Source organism: Ranitomeya imitator, chromosome 4 (genome assembly GCF_032444005.1).
Source record: "Ranitomeya imitator isolate aRanImi1 chromosome 4, aRanImi1.pri, whole genome shotgun sequence".
NCBI classification, from domain to species: Eukaryota; Metazoa; Chordata; class Amphibia; order Anura; family Dendrobatidae; genus Ranitomeya; species Ranitomeya imitator.
In genome coordinates, this window is record NC_091285.1 from 375,903,808 (window position 1) to 375,926,210 (window position 22,403).

Sequence of the window (22,403 nt, forward strand, 5' to 3'; positions counted from 1 at the left end):
GAGGGAGCCCAGTGTAGGCAGAGGTTTCGGCTGGCTCCCACCTTCGCCAAACCTTTGGAATCTCCAGTCCAGGCGTCCGAGTCACATGAGGCCTTAGAGGTGACACGAGCGGGATCCAAGTCTCAGTCCACCCGTGCACATAAGGTCCGTCATGTTTACCGGCAGTCAGGACATCTTGCCTCCAAGGGTCCTCAGCGGTCGGGGAAACGTCAGTGTTTAGTGGCAGTTGGAGGAGGTACACTAGACACGGCGACGTTTGCCTCAAAGTTGTCCTTCAAGGGGACAATTACCATAGGCCCATCCACTCTTATGGTTGAGCTATGCGTGGATTCTGGGGCAGAGGGTAATTTTATGTCTTCCTCTTTTGCCCAGCGTCACGCAATACCCTTGGTGATGCTCGCCAAGCCTGTGACCGTTCGAGTGGTAAATGGGTCAACACTACCCTCACAGATTACCCACCAAACCATTCCTTTCACGCTTTCTGTGTCTCCATCACATCAGGAGATAATCTCCTTATTAGTCATTCCTGAGGGAATTGATGAGGTCCTGTTGGGGATACCATGGCTTCGCTACCATTCTCCTCATATTGAGTGGTCCTCTGGGATAATTTTGGGATGGAGTAAATCCTGCGAGGGTAGATGTCAGAGGGAGTGCGTTCAGGTTGCTACTACACAGGTACCCGCAGATCTTTCCTCTCTCCCCAAGCACTATTGGCCCTATGCAGACGTGTTCTCCAAAAGAGCTGCGGAGACCCTTCCGCCTCACCGCCCCTATGACTGTCCTATTGACCTCTTGCCTGGTGCTGAGCCTCCCCGGGGTCGAGTCTATCCGTTATCTCTCCCGGAGACGGAGGCAATGTCTCAGTACATCCAAGAGAATCTGGCAAGAGGATTCATTAGGAAGTCAGTGTCACCGGCAGGGGCTGGGTTCTTCTTCGTACTGAAGAAGACTGGAGACTTACGTCCATGCATAGACTACAGTACAGGGGTCTTAACGCCATCACCGTTAAGAACAAGTACCCATTACCCCTGATATCTGAGCTGTTTGATAGGCTACGGGGAGCGAGGGTATTTACGAAATTAGATCTGCGGGGTGCCTACAACCTGATTCGCATCCGTGAGGGGGATGAATGGAAGACGGCTTTTAACACCAGGGAAGGGCACTATGAATATCTGGTGATGCCCTTTGGGCTCTGTAATGCCCCAGCCGTTTTCCAAGACTTTGTGAACGACATCTTCCGGGATATGCTCACCACCTCGGTCGTAGTCTATCTGGATGATATTCTCATCTTCTCTCCAGATATTGACTCCCATCGGAGAGATGTTCGCAAAGTCTTCGACCTCTTACGGGCAAACTCCCTCTACGCCAAGTTGGAGAAGTGTGTGTTTGAGCAGGAGTCCTTGCCTTTCCTTGGTTATATCATCTCTGCCCAGGGTTTGGCTATGGATCCTGCCAAGCTACAGGCTGTAATGGACTGGCAGGAACCCCATTCTCTTAAAGCGGTGCAGCGCTTTATGGGGTTCATTAATTATTATCGCCAGTTCATTCCACACTTCTCAACTTTGGTAGCTCCCTTGGTTGCCCTCACCAAGAAGGGAGCAAATCCCAAGTTGTGGTCAGAGGAGGTCTCCAAAGCCTTTCTCTCGATCAAGTCACACTTCGCTAGCGCTCCCATCCTACATTGCCCCGATGTTGATAAGCCATTTATCTTGGAGGTGGATGCCTCATCCGTTGATGCTGGAGCAGTCCTTTTCCAAAAGGATGCTCAAGGTCGGAAGCATCCTTGCTTCTTCTTCTCCAAGACCTTCACACCAGCGGAGAGGAATTATTCCATCGGGGACAGGGAGTTGCTGGCCATGAAGTTGGCTTTTTCGGAGTGGAGACATCTCTTGGAGGGAGCTCGCTTTCCCTTCCAAGTCTTCACTGACCACAAGAACTTGGTGTATCTGCAAACGGCCCAGCGGCTGAATTCTCGCCAGGCTAGATGGTCCCTGTTCTTCTCCCGGTTCCATTTTACTCTCCATTTCCTCTCCGGGGAGAAGAACGTTCGTGCTGACGCTCTCTCCCGCTCCGTAGTATCATCGGAGGAGGAGGAGGAGCCTCGGCTTATTGTCCCTTCTGAGAGCCTGAGAACTGTAGCTCCGGTTTCGCTAGAGTCTGTGCCCCCGGGCAAGACTTTCGTACCAGCTAACTTGCGACCGGAGGTTCTCTCTTGGGCTCACTCCTCCAGAGTGGGTGGGCATTTTGGGACCAAGAGGACATCTGAGCTTTTAGCGAGAACATACTGGTGGCCGCATATGGCCCGAGATGTCAGGGACTATATTCAGGCATGCGTTTCTTGCACCCAGAATCGGTCTCCTCGGCAACGGCCTGCTGGGTTGCTTTACCCTCTACCGGTGGCAGACAGGCCCTGGGAGATGGTCGGGATGGACTTTGTGGTGGGCCTACCCAAGTCACGTGGCTGCTCCATTATTTGGGTTGTCACCGACCATTTCTCTAAAATGGTGCATTTGGTGCCGCTTCCTCGGTTACCCTCAGCACGGGCCTTGGCGGTGTTGTTCATTAAGCACGTTTTCCGATTGCATGGTATGCCTGATAAGATTGTCAGCGATCGGGGTCCCCAGTTCGCGTCTCGGTTTTGGAGAGAGCTCTGCCGTTTACTCAGCATAGAGTTAAACCTCTCCTCTGCATACCATCCCGAGACGAATGGGTTGGTGGAGAGAACCAACCAGACTCTGGTGACATATTTGCGACATTTTGTCTCTGCTAGGCAGGACGACTGGGCATATTTGCCTTGAACAACGCCGTAGCCGATTCCCCTGGTCAAACTCCTTTTCTCCTTAATTACGGCCAGCATCCGCGTGTCCCTGTGCCCATGCCCGTGTCATCCACCGATTCTAGGGTGGCAGACTGGGCGGTGGAGGCACGTGACATCTGGGACCGCATACAGGATGCCATCCGGGCCTCCAAGGAGAGAATGAGGGTTTCGGCTGATACACACCGGCGCCCCGCTCCGGTCTTTGCTTTTTGCGACTTAGTGTGGCTCTCCGCCCGTAACATCAGGCTGCGAGTTGAGTCCACTAAGTTTGCTCCTCGCTACATTGGCCCGTTTAAGGTTCTGGAACAGGTCAACCCTGTGGTCTACCGTTTGGCTATTCCTCCACGCCTTGGTATCACCGATACTTTTCACGTTTCCCTCTTAAAGCCCGTTCATTTGTCCCGGTTTTCTGAGTCATCTGCTGGGACATCGGGTTCATCCACGGATGAGTTTGAGGTGAATGCTATTGTGGGGTGCAAGGTGGTACGTGGCAAGAAATTTTATCTGGTGGACTGGAAGGGTCACGACCCAGAGGATAGAACCTGGGAGCCTGTGGAGCACATTCGGGCTCCGCTGCTTATCGCAGCTTTTGAGCGTAGTGAGGCTCAAGGAGGGGGGCCCTAGGAGGGGGGGTAATGTTAGGAGTCGAGTTTCCTCTGCTGCACAGGGGGAATCTCGATCCGTGTCTGCTGCGGTCTCCCATTCGGTATCGGCCGCAGTGGGCTCTGCTCAGCGGAGACGTCGCTCCCAGCGTCTCGCTGAGGCTGATTCGGTGCATAGGGTCACTACTGCCTTTTCTGGCTTTCCTATGGTACCCTGCACTGATCTGCGGCGAGCAAGCCTCTCTGGGACTAAGTCCTTATTTACTCACACTGAGCATGCCCAGGGCAGGGTCTCCCATTGGAGGTCGAGGGCCACATGTTCGGTCACATGCTCAGGTACTGCAGTACATTCCATTGGTCCTCCTGGAAGGTCCTGAAAGGGCAAAACATGCTCAGGTACTGCAGCACTTTCCATTGGTCCTCCTGGAAGGTCCTGAAAGGGCAAAAACTTCAGTAGCAGCTTCCTGTGCTGCAACTATATAAACTGCGCATGACCGCACGGCCATGCGCTAGTATTGTCTTGTAAATATGTGTGTGTTGTGAGTGAAAGTCGCTCTTTAAATAACCCTCCCTATTGAATGTCTGTTCGCGGAAGGTGTATGTTTGCTATCTAGCGCCCGACTTATCCAACAGCACGTAACACACATCACAGCGTCCGGTTGCTGTGTCCGCCAGTACGGCGCCGTGCGCTTCCTCTGCGCTTTCCTTACCCAAGCCTGGGTGGTTAGTGGCGTCCATCAGTGCGGCACCGCACGCACTCTCGTGCCTTTATTTACTATTTCAATAGTTTCCTTACACACCCAGTTGCGGTGTTGTGCCAGCAGTGGTCTAATCGGACTTCAATCCTAGTTGGGGTTGTGTTCGCTGACTTATTGCTCGCGCTCTATGTGCGGTACCGCGGTCCTGTGACGCAACAGGATCGCTTCCTTCACACAGGGTGAAGTTAACCCTTGTATGTATACTTATAGTACCGCCATATAGTCCGTCTTACTTAGCAGCAGGTACTTTCCTGCACGGTGGATCCCGGGTTGCGAACGCACCAATTCCATTTAATAAACTATATATTTGGTGCGTTCAGCCAACCCTAACACACGTAAGCTCCTTTTATTTCCATTGGCAGATGACTGACCGGAGTGGGGACTTATTTTTTGTGTACTGAGTTGCAAGCTTTTCTGGGAACATTTTATGTAAAATTCTAGATGACATTTATCCTGTGCTCTACGCTGAGCACTTACATTAGGGTTTCCACCTAAATCTCTAAACGACGTGATTCAGATGAGAAGAAATCCCCGATGGATCCATTCACTATAACGAGGCAGCAGAGTTACTCTGGATTCCATCTGGCCTCTGTTCAGCGGTGTCCTTCTTTTTCATAGGTGCACAAAACTGTGGTCGACTGTGCTTTTATGCCAGCTTAAAAAGGCGGACACCACTGGAACATAGGCCAGACAGCATTCACAGTGTCTTCATCTGTTTCCTTATAGGGAATCTTCTGCTGATAATCCATCTGAATCACGTCTTTCAGGAATTTACACGGAAACTCCGGTAAGCACTCAGCGCAGAGCACATGATAAATGTGAGCAGAGCTCTAATTCGAGCTTTGTGAAGTACAATGAGCAAATAGCAAATTAAGATTTGGTTTTATTTATTTTGAATGCCATTCCTCATGCGGTGTAAGTGATTAGATGACTTTATTCTTTGATAGGTGCGATTACAGTGATATCAGATGTATATAGTTTTTTTTTATGTGTGGCTGCTGTCACACACTAAAAGACGCTTTGTTTTGCAAAACAAAGTTTTTGCATTGCCATATTTTGAAAGCTATAATTCTTTTATATTTCTGCAGTCAGAGCCTTGGGATGGCTTGTTTTTGCAGCATGAGTTTACATTTTATTGGTACCATTTTAGGTGACGTAGTTTTTTTTATCGCTTTCAATTCTGATTTTTGGGAGGCAGAATCAACAAAAACCATCAATTCACAAATTGTTTTTGTTTTTATGCCTTTCACGGTGTAATAAAAGTGATAACACAAGTTTATTCTTTGGGTCAGTACAATTACAGAAATACCACATTTATATTTTTTTCTATGTTTTGGCACTTTTATATAATTATAAAATTGGTTTTGCATTGCTTCATTCTGATAGTTACAAGTTTTTTTCTTTATGATGGAGCTGTATGGTGGCTTGTTTCTTGCGGGACAAGATAACAGTTTCAGCAATACCATTTTTATTTATATTTGACTGTCTGATAGTGTCTTATTCCACTTTTTGTTCAGCAGTATGATGAAAAAGCATAGTTTTTTTGCCACTTTTTCTATTATGATGTTCATTGAAGGGGTTAAATAGTGACAGTTTTATAGGTTTGGCCCTACCGGACACGGAAATGCCAAATATGTCTACTTTATTTGTTTATTTTTGTTTTTACATGATTATATGTATTTATCGGATTCATGTTTTAGCCTTTTTATAAAGTTTGTGATTTTTAAAAAAATATTTTTATAATTTAAAAAAATGCCTTTACTTTTTTACCTTGTCCCAGTTTGGCATATCAACTTTCACTGCCCTGAACGCTGATCTAAAATTCTGTTAGCTCAGTGCATTGCAGACAGGGTGGAAGCATGTCAGCTTCTTAAACGGAAACACGACTTCGATCAGAATGATATATACCATCCCAAGAACTCAAAGCGTAATACCGCTGATAACGGACAAAATATATGGACCGGTCACTAGTACAAAATAGAATAAGAGGAATGGGTCAGAGAAAGACCCCCCAAAAATGACCAAAAAGTCCACAAATAACAATATATAATCTTTATTTATTAAAATATAACAAACAGGTGAGGCAGGACGCCACATGACGTACAAAAACACTGCACAGTCGTGTGACTGCACCGAGGGCGCACGGAGCCAGGGGACCAAAGCCACCCACATCCCATTCAAGGATCCATCAGAGGACCATTCCTTCCCCACCCAGGGGGTGTATTGAATGTATACCACATGTGTTAACTGAAGAGAAAGTACCGCCCATATAAAATATCAAAAGGGAAACAAACATGTTCCAATGCACAAGTATAGTACACATGAGCTACATAATCCCATCAGACTTAGAAACAGTGATTGTAGAAAAGTATAAGAATGGTAATTACCTCCAATGAGATGTAAGGCAGCAGGTTCTCAGGGTCCGTGTGCCCACCCCGATGCACGTTTCGGAAGCACTCCTTCAGGGGGCATGGCAAATAATGCCATGAGCGGTACTATATACTCCTGGGTGCCGGAAATAAACCCAGCATAGTCCCGGAAGTACAACTCAGTAGTCATAGTAACACACCCTGACCGCCAATAGCGCTTATAGGAAAGAAGAATATATAGGCAATGTAAGTCCACAGCAATGCGACCATCCCCTCCTGGCTCCCGGCGCAAGTACCACGATCTGCTGAATAATAGACAAAACACAGGGCCCCGTGTAGTCTGTTAACAGACGTGCAGCCAGCACAAACACCGAGAGGGGCAGAGCAGACCCAGATATTCAGGCAGTCAGATGCCATTTTGAAAGAGGGAAACAAATGTGGGCAAACAGAAACACATAGTACAAAGACAAACATTAAAGGGGAAACCACTATATATCAATCTGCAGTGCTATATATAGCAAAATGCCACATGATAGCGAAAAAGCAAAGATAGGGCATATATATAAAGATTTAAATACACTGGTAAAAATCTATTACCAATAGCCAGTTAGCCAATGCCCATAAAGGAAAAAACAGAAAGACCCATTGCCACATACACATACATTAGGACCAAAGGGACATATCAGTATTACACTTACACTAAGAAGATACCAAATTCAAAAAAGCGTAATTGTCCCATATGACAAAATACCACATTGTTAATAATCCGTTAGTAAAATTGAATATTAATTATAGCTTGTGTCACTTAAATATTCACAAAAGCGTCCCCATTTAATCTCATCATGAATAAATGGTATAAAGGTGTGGTAAAGCTTGTCAGCTTGTCAATGGTAGACTGGAGGGCAAGATAATGTTCTGGTCCTTATCCCATCTTATTCTCCAATTTAATGGCCAAGAATATAGCCGAAACTTGTCAATAGTGGAATGGAGGGCAAGATGATATCCTGGTCCTTATCCCATCTTATTCGCCAACTTAGTGGCCAAGAATACAACTGAACATGAAAAGGTGGTCCCCATCTTTAAATTTCCATACTTCAAAGACATCCAGGAAACACAGTATAACAGGGTAAGACAACAACTAAACCTAAAATGAATAAAAGAAAATATAACAAAATGAATATATAAAAATAAAAAAACAGTCAACGAGAGTTATGGTGGTAAGTACAGAAAGTGCAGCGGGCGGTGATCACAAAAAGGGTGTGAAATTAAGGTTCTCATTCAGACCCCGTGGATATACCATGTCAAAGATCCAAATCCACCATGCCTCTAACTGTGCCAAACGTTGGGAAATTTTTCCACCACGAATACCCAAATCCACAGTATCAATACCCTTAACCCGTAAGCCATCGCTCTCACAGTTATGGTGGACCTTGAAGTGTCTGGGTATCGTTTTTAGAAGGGCTGCATCCTCCTGACTGCCAACTGCCTGAATGCCAAGTACGTGGTCCCTGACCCTAACCTTAAGTTGGCGTGTTGTAAGTCCAACATAGATCAGGGAGCACGGACACATGGCATAATAGATCATGTTGCTTGAAGTGCAAGTGATCGATTTTTCAATCTTATAATTCTTTTGACCTGTAGAATTGACAACAGAGTCACTACGGTCAATGTTAGTGCTGGCCACGCAACGACCACAAGGACGACAGCCCCGTCTGATAGGGATATCGTTCAAAAACGTTCTTGGGGGCTCACTATTATAGTGACCAAGTGATCGCGCAAATTTCTGGCCCGTCTAAATGTAATGCTGGTCTTCCAGGTAACAGTTTAGTGATAGTTGGATCAGTCATTAAAATCGGCCATGCCTTCGTGAGAGTTGTGCGTTAGATTCGGATTGGGTATTGAAGTTGGTAATAAACCTCACCGATCCAGACTCCTTCGTGCGAGTATTAGTCATACAACAGTAAATTCCACTCCGACCATTTTGCATGATGGTACGCTCTCTTGATAGCCTGGCGACTATATCACCGCTCAAAAAAACCCTGTTTAAGCTTCTCAGCCTCTTCAAATAATGCCTGTGTAGAGCAGATATGACGGAGATGTAAAAATTGTCCCACTGGTACTGAACAGATCATATGGCCGAGGTGAGAGGAGGAGGCATGCAGCAGCATATTCGTGGAGGTTGGCTTTCGATAGATGTTAGTGTTGATATTACTACCGGCACCTCTCCGAAGCACAAATCCAGAAATTCAATCTCATCCAGATGATGCTTAATGGTAAGATGTATATTTTGATCATTGTCATTAATTTCCTCAAAAATATCATTCAAAGCCAAAGTAGTACCCTGCCAAATCATAAAGACATCGTTGATGTATCGCGCCCAAGTGAGGACGCAGTCCATCGACGACGACCGCCTATCGGACAGGAAGTGGTCCCTCTCCCACAGACCCAGGAACAAGTTGGCATATGAAGGGGTGAACGCCGCCCCCATAGCAGTTCCCTGGAGCTGTAGGTAGAAGGACACCTTAAAAATAAAAAAATTATGGTAAGAGTAAATTCCAACACCTCAAGTAATAGGGTCCTAAAGCTGGAGGAGTAATCTGATGATTCCAAGAAAAATTTGATCACACGCAGGCCGACCTTGTGTCGAATATTAGTATATATAATGACTTGACATCAGCTGTGACAAGGAGGGTACCCGGATCGAGAGAGATTCCGTCAACCATCCGAAGTAGCTGTCTTGTGTCTTTCAGAAACGAAGGTAGACCCTCCACCATTGGCTGTAAAATGGAATCTAAACAATTGTTGACATTCTCCAGGAGATTCCCCTGACCCGAGATGATAGGATGTACGGGAGGAGTATGTATGTTTTTGTGGATTTTGGGGAGGAGATAAAAAGTTGGTATTGCTGGATCATTTACTATCAGCGCTGCGGCCAATTCCTTAGTGATGACTCCATTGTCGACGGCACCTGAATTTTTTTTGAGATGTGTACTATAGGCAGACAAGGGGTTAAATGTCAATTTTTTGTAACACACCGGATTTTTAAGCTGGTGAAAAGCCTCACGTACATACATAACTGTGGGCCAAATGACAATATTACCCCCTTGTCTGCCGGTTTAAATACCACATCTGGTAGGTGCCGCAGAGAATGGAGGCGTCGCCGCTCCTCACCCGTCAAGTTATCACAACGAATATGGTGAGGAATTTTCAGAAAATCATTAGTAACGACCTGTACAAATAGATCGATTGCATTACAGGTAGATAATGGGGGGAATCTGCTGGAGCGAGGTCTATTAGATGGAGGGATCCTACCTCCTTCTGTTGTCTTGTGCTCATCAGACAACTCCTCCAGCGCCCTCAAAGCTGTTCTTCTTCTGTAGGAAAAAGGACATGTAAATTATCTTCAAAGAAGTGCCGTTTGAGCTCATAGGCCACCGAACCTAGGTGACCTCGTGGCCATCTTTTGGTCCAGGGACACCATGGAGTCTATCAGCACAACATGATAGCCATCTCATTGTTCTGATCGGAGCTGAAAGGGGGCACCCTTCCTTTGCTATGCCGATCAATAGGGGTTAAACCCCACAATTGTCTTTAGCACCAATCGTGGGCGTTACCCCTGGGTGCTAGTTCTCATATAGCAATGACTCCCGCTTTTAATTGTGCTGGCAGGAATCCTGCACAATCTTCATGCCATATATGCACCACGATTTGCGGAAACGCACCTCTTGCAGTGCATACAAGTACTGTACAAGTACAGTGAAGGTCTTGAATGGATTAAAGTCAAAATCAAACATCTATGAACATCAAAGTATGCATCACAACTTCAAGAGTGACTGCAGGTCTCCTGATCTGAACTCCACAGCATTATACATGTCTATGAGGCTGTTGAGTTTGGGTCAGGAGACCTGCAGTCATTCCAAAAATCAAAGTTCATATTCAGACGACAAAATACAGATGTCTATATTCAGCCTTAAGTGAATGATGTCTATGTATTTTCCATTATGATAGCTGAGTATTTGGAAAGCTATAAAATGATAAAAATAATGTGCAGTAAAGCTTTACATGAATATAATGATATGTTATACACACACACACTCACCCACATATCATTGCTTTAATTTTCTCTTCTAAAATATTGCATCACTAAGCTTGAATGGATTGTAAAGGTAACAAGTCTCATCTTTCTTAAATTTACTTTCAAATATATGTTCCATGATCTTTTGGTCAAAGTAATCAGATGATCTAGACGGTTTCAGTAGGATCAGGTGACCTTGTAACATCTATGACCACCATCAGAAATCCTCTAGGTGACTGATCACACAGAAAATCAGTTTAGATGAGACTTCCTTTTGTCCTTTCACCATTGTTACCATTCACATGAACCCGAAAAATAGTCTGCTGCCATTGCTCCTCTCTCTTACCGGCATAAGTAATAACATGCACTAATGTTTGCTATGGAGATCCATGCCTATTGGAAAATTTCACAAGAAAGCATTTTGTTAACAGCCACAATATCTGTCTGTCATGTTAATTTTATGGCTAGCTTCAGTCTCCTCTTAGCATTATGTAAAGCGGGTAGCTAAAAATAAATAATTAGTTACTACTAAGTGAAGTGATATGATCATAGAAAGCACTCATACTAGGGTATATATTTATCCAGTGAAATAAATTTTGGCAAGTATTGGCTAATCTATGCTGAAATAAATATTCCTTATAATCAAGCAGACAGAAATAGGGATGTGCCTTTTGTACACAGCTCAATGTCTATATATAAGAACATCTTGATGTAATGCCCCCATACATAATAGAGCAAAAAAAAAGTCACCCAACTTGGCAGGACATACAAATCATTTACTCTGCATTTTGGCCTTTTGACTGAAAGAATGATTAGGTATGTTAAATTTAAATGGCGATCCCTTTTTCTTCTGAGAGAAAAAGACACTTCAAGAGTTGTCTGGTGTTGGCTTACTTCCCTCTCATAATTGAAAACGCATTCATACCATGCTACGCTATCTATAGTGTATGGCTATGGTTTTTCAATTTTGTGATGAATGAGTACCCTAAGGGTGAGTGTACTGAGGGAATTCCCTGTTGTCCATGGGTGACTCACATTTCTGAACCCGGAAAAAACTATAAAATATACATGGGAGAACTCAAGAACCATTTACTTGTTATGAACAACAATTAAATAAGTCAAAAAATATATAAATTGACTATGCAGTCAATTTTGTAGTAATTGTAATAATTGCATATGGAATTCTTTAAATATTGTCATTAACATAAACTGAAGTTACATTTCTATTTCCTTCTTTTTGGCTCCATTTTATGGACACAGGAAAGAATAAAAGACAAGCAGGGAATTATGCAGATGCATATACTCATGACTTCTAGAGAGGCCCTGGAATTCTTCTTATACCACAGACAAATTTTTTAATTGTAGACAATTTTCTAATCTGTGGTAAATTATTGCATATGGTCTTTCACTTCTGGCTTTTATTCTTAAAGTTACATGTAACACACGAACAAGAGGAAGAACTTACGTGAAAAGGAGTTTTTGGTAGAGTACGCCATATTTATTATCAGATTTTAGAAAGAAACAAGAATTAAGACAAGCTTTCTTCATTAAATTGATCAAGATAATTAAGGATTTTAGCATAAAAACTATTTAGAGTCAGAGGGTCCCTTCATTATATCCAGTCCTATAATGTAAGAGACCTCTTTTTCATACACGAGGTCATGTCCTTTAACACAGATACTGTTCATAAAGAGGAGTTCAGTGGCAAGCTTTTCGGTTCACCACAAGTAAACTCATGGTAGCGATTGCTCCTAAAACATGTTTTTTTAAAAGCTAAGGAGCCCCATTAGAGAAGTAAACAACCAACAAAGCAAAACTTGTTATAAACATACCATTTACACAGAAATACTGAGAGTTACCAGATTTACATGAGTGCAATACTAACGCATATACACAACAGTAAACTATCAGCATCCGGAGGATCTACAGAAATGGGCCTTTATTTTATGAAAGACTTTTTCACATAGCATACTGTATATATAGTCATTAGTTTCTTATGTGAGAAGACAGCTCCCACATTCTTTTCAAGGTCATAAATGTGCCACATTATTAATCTAAGGCCAATAGGTTAAGAAATTAGATATGGATGACCATGAGTGAAGGAATAAATAATTACACCCTGCTATTTCAAAAAGCTGTAGGAGGATCTACTAACACTTTCTTGCCCTCGTAAGAGATGATAAAATATGATTTATCAGTATCAAGACTCTCAAAAGAAGAAATTTGTTTGGATATTTTTTAGACAGCTTTGCCAAAACACATACTTCATATTAGATTTCTATAAATACTTTCCAAGTAGAAACTAGATGAACTAGAAGGTGACTATAACCTATTTTTCATCTTAGTACATTATGTGCTTCTTGTACACTTTGATACATCCTAGACAACCTTTTTTACCTTCCCATTAAATGTGTGGGGCATCTGCGTGTATAAGAAAGCCTTTGTTTTCAAGGCAAGCTATCATCAAAACATTACCTATTGTTTAAATCAGGTTTTTGTGTAAAATGTATTGTTTTTAATTTTCGGGCAATGCTATTTATTATTTATATATTGCAAACTGTATAAAAAAATCTAAAATAGAAATATTGCAATTCTCACACAGGATACTGGGGCTTTATTAAACTCTAACTTTCTCTTAATTCAGAAAACAACACATGTACATAGCAACAATGGTCAGACCTAGACTCTAATGTTTGTATTCAAATACCTAATGAGCCTGCACAAAGGTCATCAATCATTAAAGGAGGAGCATAACGGTCAGCTGTGACATTGTTTATAGTGAATGGTGGGTCCTGTGCAGAAGTGTATCTAAGGTTCAGCATGGGATGGTCCCTAGTTTAGGTAACCATGTTTACAACTATGATAATGCACCCTAATCATAGTGGGTAAAGGAGAATCTCATCAGATGACCATATTGTTACTGAACACTAAAGGTAACGTCACATTAAGCGACGCTGCAGCGATCTAGACAACGATCCTGATCGCTGCAGCGTCGCTGTGTGCTCGCTGGAGAGCTGTCACACAGACAGCTCTCCAGCGACCAACTATGCGAACTCCCCTGGTAACCAGGGTAAACATCGGGTTACTAAGCGCAGGGCCGCGCTTAGTAACACGATGTTTACCCTGGTTGCCAGCGTAAACATAAAAAAACAAACATTACATACTTACATTCCGGTGTCTGTCCTCTCCGGCGCTCTGCTTCTCTGCACTGAGCGCTGGCCGGAAAGCAGAGCACAGCGGTGACGTTACCGCTGTGCTTTCCGGCCGCTGCGCTTACACAGTGCAGAGAAGCAGAGCGCCGGAGAGGACAGACACCGGAATGTAAGTATGTAGTGTTTGTTTTTTTTTACATTTACACTGGTAACCAGGGTAAATATCGGGTTACTAAGCGCGGCCCTGCGCTTAGTAACCCGATGTTTACCCTGGTTACCAGTGAAGACATCGCTGAATCGGCGTCACACACGCCGATTCAGCGATGTCTGCGGGAGTCCAGCGACAAAATAAAGTTCTGGATTTTCTGCGCCGACCAACGATGTCACAGCAGGATCCAGATCGCTGCTGCATGTCAAACACAACGATATCGCTAGCCAGGACGCTGCAACGTCACGGATCGCTAGCGATATCGTTTAGTGTGAAGGTACCTTAAGACTGATATTACCACCATACAATGGCAGTATATTGGTAGAAACCAGTTCTGCTAAACCAGTTCTGCTAAATATAATAACAGATTACAGGACAGTTATAGATAGTGATTAAAGGTGACGTTATTTCTGACTGAGTTTGCTCACTTTTCTTGGGCCCAGTCTACCATGATGACTTCTTCCAGCCATGACTATTCTGCATAGTTTACAACAAAGACACAATTGACTTCTCACATTTCAGAACCATCCTTATCTATTCCCAATCTGCACAAACGTCTCATCCTACTGCCACCCAAATGTTGAGCTTGCTACTGCCATGTTTGTACCTATTACTGGACCTGCTGTGTGGCATGGTACCAGTTCTCTTCTAAGTACAGAACATGATTTTTCCCACTATTGTGCCCCTTACATAGTAAGATTCCACCTCTGGGTAGTAATATTGCCCTCTAGAAAATATTAATGCTCGCAATAATCCCCTTTGACAGTTCCAATACTGTGAGTGCCCCTATAATATTATAATGCATCTTAAATACCAACTTAACATTAAAGATTGTCCCGAGTGCCCCTAAAGAGTGATTATGCCCCCTAATGCCTCTACTACTCACCACACACAGTATGATGGCCCCCACATCCCCCCACACAGTGTGATAGACCACACAGCTCCCTACAAAGTAAGATGAACCACAACGTCCCCCACATAGTAGGAAAGTCCCCCATACTCGCAATAATATGATGGATCACACAACCTCCAATATAGTACGATGGCCCCCACAGTCCACTATGCAGTGTCTTGGCCCTCAAAGGCCTTCATACAAGTTTGATGCTCACATAGCCCTTAGACACAGTATGATAACTTCATAGTAGTACCCACCACATAGCATAATAGCACAATAGCCCACAACACAGCATTTCTGCAAAGGTGATGTGACAAAATTATATTGTCACTAGAGTCGCAGAGGGAACCTGGCTTCCTAGATCGCTCCAGCAGATCAGCTGTTTGGCTCTGCAGCTGCATGTGTCGCGGCTGTGTGACAGTCACAACACATGTATAGACAGCCTGTTTGTTGGCCGCGACACATGCAGCTGCAGAGTCGAACAGCTGATCAACCGGAGCAATCCAGGAAGCAGCTTATTCGGTAAGCACTATAGCTTGCCGAATAAGCAGGGACCTGAGCAAATTCCCTCAACTCTAATAGTCACACCACTTGCGCTGAGGCTCTGAAGCAGTGCGTATTCCTGCCATTCTGTAGGTTGCAGTCCTAAAGTGACTACAAAAAAGTTAAGACTGGTGGTCACTGTGGTTGGGCCCTGATAAGTGAGATAGCGGAGGCAACCACCACCTGTTCTGTTTTTTTTTTTGTTTTTTTTAAATAAAGATCATGATATGAAAAAAACATTGTCAAACAACGTTAAAATTACATGGAGCAGAAAAATCTGTTAAACAATAGATCAGTTTTAGGAACTTTTATTTAAAAAATTTGGGAAAGACAAAGTGACAATCTGTGGATTGAATGTGTTTTTTAGATGACTTCATACTGCAGTAGACCAGAATTCAACAATGTTTCAATAATCACAATTTGATTTCAAATAAAACAGTAATGGTTGCACCAAAATGAATATTTTGAGAAACATCTATTGAATATACATGACTAAGTAATAAGATTTCTATCTTTGTGATCAATGTCAGTGATCTGTTTCCAATAAATGAGGAATTTGGTGGTTCAGAGTCTGCACTGCCCAAGGTTCAAAGACACAATCACACACGGAGGTGAAGCATGAATGCGGTTTATTATGTCAACGTGTTTCAAGGGTTTCACACATCTTCATCAGGAATAAACCAGTGATATGTTTATGACCCTGGCAGCAAGTTTATAGGTGCCTTCCCCCCTGGTTATGGACTGTTGAAATCGACATTGCAGTTAAACTGTGTTCATAGATCTTTAGGGTAGCATCACACGACCAATTTTCTCACATCCAAGAAAAATGGTCCGATTTATTATTCAAAATCGGACATGTCCAGGGAAAATATCAGACACACGCACAGCCCCATAGCATATCATAGGTAGCATATCATAGGTACGATTGCTATTCAAGAATACCATGGCTAATGCGTAAAATTGGTCGTGTGCACAAGCGTTTACTCCAGTGTTGCAAATCTGCCAATTAACCAACCCTCTAAAAATAAAATATAAAAAACCAATTACAGTATATACAATAGCGTTACCAACTTACAATTAAGCAGACACCTATTTGTGTTTTCCATTATGGTCTAATAGAGGATAGCTGTATATTGTAATGAAAGTGTAAATTCAAAACGATGAATAACTTTACAAATATAAAGTGCAGTCCCAATACAGTTGACATAAAAGACATCACTAGCAGAAAACCAATTCTGGAGGAAAAATCTAACAAATGCTACATTTGAAAATACCCCCCGAGAAAGCACCTTTATCCCACAATAATTCTGTCCATATTGAATAATGTGCCCAGTGACTAGAAAAACACAAAGATGCACAGTCTGCTCATTTCCTGACTCTACTGCATAACTGTGTCCATTCCTAATACATATACAGTGTCCAGAGCTCCGTGATAGATAGTTTTAGCAATGTATGCGCACTCTAATCTATTCAGATCACAAAAAAAGTGGGACTGGGTAACATGAAATCCCCTTCAGAAGAGACAGCCATGCCCTAAGGCAGCTTTTTCCTACGTACTGGCGTACTGGCCTGACTCTGAACTCAACGACATTGACCTATTATGAAATACAAAGCATAGCTACCTCATTGCTAACTACAGCTAAGTTCTGAAAGTGTGGGAAGAATTGCAAAGTGAATAATAAAAATTGTTAATTCTTTTAATGTTATATAGAAAGGGGTATGTGGATAGCACAGCAGCCTCGTGTTTGCGTGGGTTTCCTCCGGGCACTCCGGTTTCCCCCACATTCCAAAGACATACTGATAGGGAATTTAGATTGTGAGCCCCATCGGAGACAGTGATGATAATGTGTGCAAAACTGTAAAGCGCTGCGCAATATGTTTGCGCTATACAAATATAAAGCTTATTATTATTGTGAAGAATTAAGCTGTCGTAAGGACAACACGACTGGAGCAGAGAAGCAGAAGTGGGATCTGTGAGTTGGTCTATAGAGATACGAGCGAATACAGTGAAAGGCTTGTTTTACACCTGCTATTTTTTTGCGGCCCGTTATTGCAGGCCTTTTTTGCGGTCTGTATCGCCACAAATTGTCAAGCTCTGCCACAATATTGGACCGCAAAAAACTTGTGGATTGCCATTTTTCAGGTTCCCAATACTATAGCAAAAGTATTGGGAAAAAAAAGCGACTGTCAGCAAAACCGGAAGTTTTTGCGGCCCCATTGATTTACAATGGGGGCCGTGTCCATAAGACATGAAACACATCGAGCAAGCTCAATATTTTTTCATGGACGTAAAAACATCTCTCACAGCCATACGGCGTATGGTGCTCCTATGATTTTTCGCAGCCCGTTTTTGCGGCCCCATAGAAATCTATTGGGGCCGCAAAACCACAGCAAGTGTAAAAGAAGCCTAAGGAAAAAGTCAGACAGCCGTATAACTGGGATGAGGACTGCAACGCAGTGATTGGAATGGCTGTCGCCTCTCCTGACCCGAGCCTAACAGATGCATGGAAATACATGATGTCACGCTCCTGTCAGGAGAAGAGTCAGCCAGTCCGAGCACTGCAATGTGATCCTCATCAGAGTATTACAGCCGTCTGACTCAACCCTTAGACTGGGATTCTTAGTGCCGGATTTATTCTAGATGCCGATCAATGCTAACTGTCGATCGCAAATTATTTATTGTCATACAATAGCCTGTTTAAACAGGTAGAACACGCTTCAGATGTGTACTGTGATGGATCATTCTGTGCACATAGGCTGCCAATGTTCTCGGCAGCACAGGACCTGTTTACATAGGATAATGTTCTACCGAGAATGATGACTTTCACCAAAGGATCATTTCACTCGAACAACAAGTGCTTTACATGTTTGTCGGATGATCAGCAGCCTGATTAGACTGCATGATTATTGTTAGCACTTGAACCCTAAGACTCACCAGTGGAATTAACTCTGGGAGCCCACCCAACAATTATGTGTATACCTTAATTTTGTGTCTTTCAGATTGCAGTGATTTTCTTTTTTTCATTTAAGCATTTCAAACTTTTTTTTTTTTGCTTCTTCGTCATAGCCATGTAAATACTTGTTTTTTTTTCAGTGTCACCAATTGTTGATATTATCGATAGAGTTAGATTAATTTTTGGAAGGGGAATGGAAAAAAAGTAAATCCGCTATGATGTTTTGCCCTTTTTTTCTTTTTGCAAAAAATACACTCAATCACTGCTACATAATTTTGAGGCTATCTGCAAACTGTAACAACTTAAGAAGTCAAGGGCAGTAAAGGGGGGATGCAATCTGTGTCTCACCGACTGTAATTAAAGCTACAACTGCAAGCAGAGTCTGAGGATATGCACCCGCCTGTCAGGATGTACAGGAAGTTGGACGTTTCTTTACAGCTTGGAAGAAGCAACATCTCCTGTACGAATGGAGAAAATGGGGTAGAAAGCAATTGCAAAAGTAATGTATGAACTTTTTTTATCTTTTTGTTGTTTTATTTTTTCTTGACAGCTTGCTGTCAGCAATATTTTCTGACTCTCATTCAGACTTTGGGTGAATTTCCAGGATGCAGTCGTAGTGCATTTTTTGTCACGGTTTTCCAAAACTGTGGTAAAAATATTTTTTTACGCTATTTGGATAATCTAGGCAAAAAAATTCATTTTTATCATGATTTTAAAAAAATCGAATGTATCGCACTAATACCGTCTTTGATTGCTGACTGCAGGAAGACAGGACATATAGTGTCAGTGATGTGAGGAGACAAGGTGAAGCAAGATGTCATCCTACTGTAGTTGCTATGTTTAGGTAGTAAACTGTATAGTTTATTAAATGGTTTTTCCAGGACTACTTCAGTTTTTTTCCCATTGGGCTAAGAAGTGAAAGACAGGTAGCTGCTCTCTAGCTGCTTGGTCTACTCGGTGCTGACGGTCACAGACCGCTCCTACCGGCAATTCTGCTGCTTCAAGTCATCAGAGCAGCTCTTCCGGGCTACTACGGGTGTGACTGCTGACATCTTGCTGATTGACAGCTGGTTCTCCAAAGTTATGCATTAGCTATCATAGTCATCAGCATGACATTACAGTCACGCCAAGACAGCAGAAGAGAGCAAATGAGAAGCAGCTGTTGTGTCAATGTGACGGCACCTGCGGAACCCCAGAACTGGGTGGTGGGCACAACAGGCAGGTAGTTAGAAACTATTGGCATATAAATTCTTAATTAAAAAAATTAAATAACCCCTTTAAATAAACCAGGTAGATTACAATGTGGATATAGCGACTGAGATGACAATAGCATTATAAAAAGTGCATCGTTTTATGGAGACAAGTCATCATCCGTGGGGGAAGACTGCTGTAGTGAAACACACTTGTTGGGTCAGAGGATGACTGACCGGCTCCCCAGTAGGCCAATCCAATCCAGAATGGAGACTACTATTAAAAGCAGCCTTCCTTAGAACATTGCTTTAGTAGTAGAATGTAAATTAACCTTGTACCAAAGGCCATGTGTTCACACTTTCCGTTTTTTACCTCAGTATTTGTAAGACAAAACCAGGAGTGGAATAATCAGAGGAAAAGTATAATAAAAATGCGTCTTGTATCTTATATAAGTCTCATCACAGTCACAGTCCACCAATTATATTATATAAAAAATAATTAAGCACCTATATTATAACTGTATGAAAGGAATACCAAAAAGTCAAAGACGTACTTTAGTGTTAGGACAGAGTACAATAATTGCAATGACATGATGAACATCAGCTTCAACACTAAATAACTGAAGACACAATATATATCACTACCAATATTCACCATAATGTTTACTATTTCACATAGAAATGGAAAGCTGGCATCACTGCTCACACTTAATTTGCAACAATAGGATCACCAGACGTATCTTTCTACAATACTGGAAGCCATCACTGCTACATTTGAACACATCAATGCCGCGTCTTGTTGTTTTCGTGCTTATGTCATTTCTATCTTAAGTCATTTTGATCCCCACATTAAATAACAAATCCCAGTAATAACCCATTCAAAATAGGAAAGCCACTGCAGCTAATTTGTGCGGAAATCTTTCTTAATACCATATATACTGGAGATTTTCTGAATACCAACTCATCGTGGAAAACAACGGTGAAAAAACAAGCTGTGGAGCACATCATGCCCTGACAGATCTTACAATCTTCCAGGTTCTATGTAGTTATGCATGTTACTAACCGTTCCTCCTCTGCTTCAAAGTACCTATAAGGCTTGGGGAAATATACCTCTATTTACCCACCAGATCATTTGACATGAACTTTGCATTTTCCCATATTCACATATAAACGGTTTTCATGATGGTCGGAGACCATAACGTTTGCATTTTGCACATGGCACTGTCCTATATTCTGTAGTTAAAGTGGAAGCTTGGTTTTTTTTTTACATTTTTTGATTCTTTCTCCTCCCTGACTGATCTTCTACTTTGTAAACTCGTTATTTAGCGAAGGCAGATTTTCATGTCACTGAGATATTATAATATCACGGGAACTTGCAGCAGAATATTTGTATCTGCCTCTAAGGGTATGTGCCCACGTTCAGGATTGCATCAGGATTTGGTCAGGATTTTCCATCAGTATCTGTAAGCCAAAACCAGGAGTGGAACAATTAGAGGAAAAGTATAATAGAAACATGTGCACCACTTCTGTATTTATCTCCCACTCCTGGTTTTGGCTACAAATACTGATGAAAAATCCTGACCAAATCCTGATGCAATCCTGAACGTGGACACATACCCTAACAGCTCCCACCTCCTCCTCACTGCTCCCTTCCATAGAATGTTATAAGCACCAACTGTCCTCTCCTGTCTCAGTAATGGGTAGATTTGTATTCACTGAATAGAGATTTCACCAATTTAAAACTAATGATTAGAGTAGGAGGAGAAAGAAGCAGATTTGTCTTATACAATCTATTGCAGAGCATATTTCTTTCATTTGTTCTATTGCTTTATTAACCAAAATTTAAAATGACAATTACTATTTAACAGGGATGAGCGAACCCGAACTGTAAAGTTCGGGGTTCTCACCGGACACTAGGTGCTGAACTCCAAAGAAAGACGTCTCCTGGAAGACCAGTTTACAGTTTGGAAGACTGGGAAGGAGAGACAGAGAGATGGAGAAAGAGATTCTCCTGCTCCAAAAGTTCACGTCACCATTGATGTCTATGGGGTTCAGGTTCAAGTTTGGGTACAGTGCTGATGGAACTTTGGACTAAAGTTTGGTCAAACCCAACAAACCAAACTTCCACGGGTAAGAGCATCCCTACTCTATAACCTATCCCCATGGGTTCTACCTCGTCACTTCACATATTTGTCTTCAGTAATATCCTGGGCACTACTGTAGGTCAGACAGCTTACAATCTAGTGACATAGGACACTGTTTTTCCAGGTGGCTTACTATCTGGTTTCTGTTCTAGTTCCAACATTGGTTTCAAACGTAGAAATCATATAAAATTAAAGGCTATAAATAATGCTTTAGTATTAATCCAAGATGCCAACTTGACTGTTAGCGCATAATATTTGACCAAATATCAGCGAGACGCAATGGCTGCACACAAAATAATGGCTGTGAAGGCGTCCAATCCATGATACCTCTGAACTAGCTGGATGGAGAGCCAAGTAACAAAGCCACGTGGACATAGTATTGGGCTTCCCATGAGTGGTGCACCCACACCTGTCTTACATAGGGTGTTAGAATCACCCTGATATGATCGCTGCCATGAAAAAGCACTTGGAATGTTGAGGGAATGTTTTAGTCAATAGAAGATGATGTTGTTTTTTTTAGCGTATTGGTGTGAAGTGCCAGCAAGTTTGGACATTCAGGTGTCACAGATTCAATCTACCGTCAAAGCTTACATGTTGAATAACGATACGATGCACGTTTCAACTTAAAAAAATACAATTATTTATAGGAAACTTAGATTGTGAGCCCCAATGGGGACAATGTGGAATTGATGGCG

The 22,403-nt window shown here is 42.6% G+C and overlaps 1 protein-coding gene across 2 annotated transcripts in view; it reads right to left on the reverse strand.

The window, feature by feature from the left end:
• Positions 1-22,403, reverse strand: part of SEMA3D (semaphorin 3D) — a 327,020-nt gene that overhangs the window by 300,270 nt on the left and 4,347 nt on the right. Inside the window, exon 2 of one of the 2 annotated variants that reach the window (XM_069765164.1) lies at positions 9,860-9,921. The exons of the other annotated variant lie outside the window; for it this stretch is intronic. The gene's annotated coding sequence lies outside the window, so the exon portion shown is untranslated. The remainder of the gene's footprint in view (positions 1-9,859; positions 9,922-22,403) is intronic. 2 annotated transcript variants of the gene reach the window in all.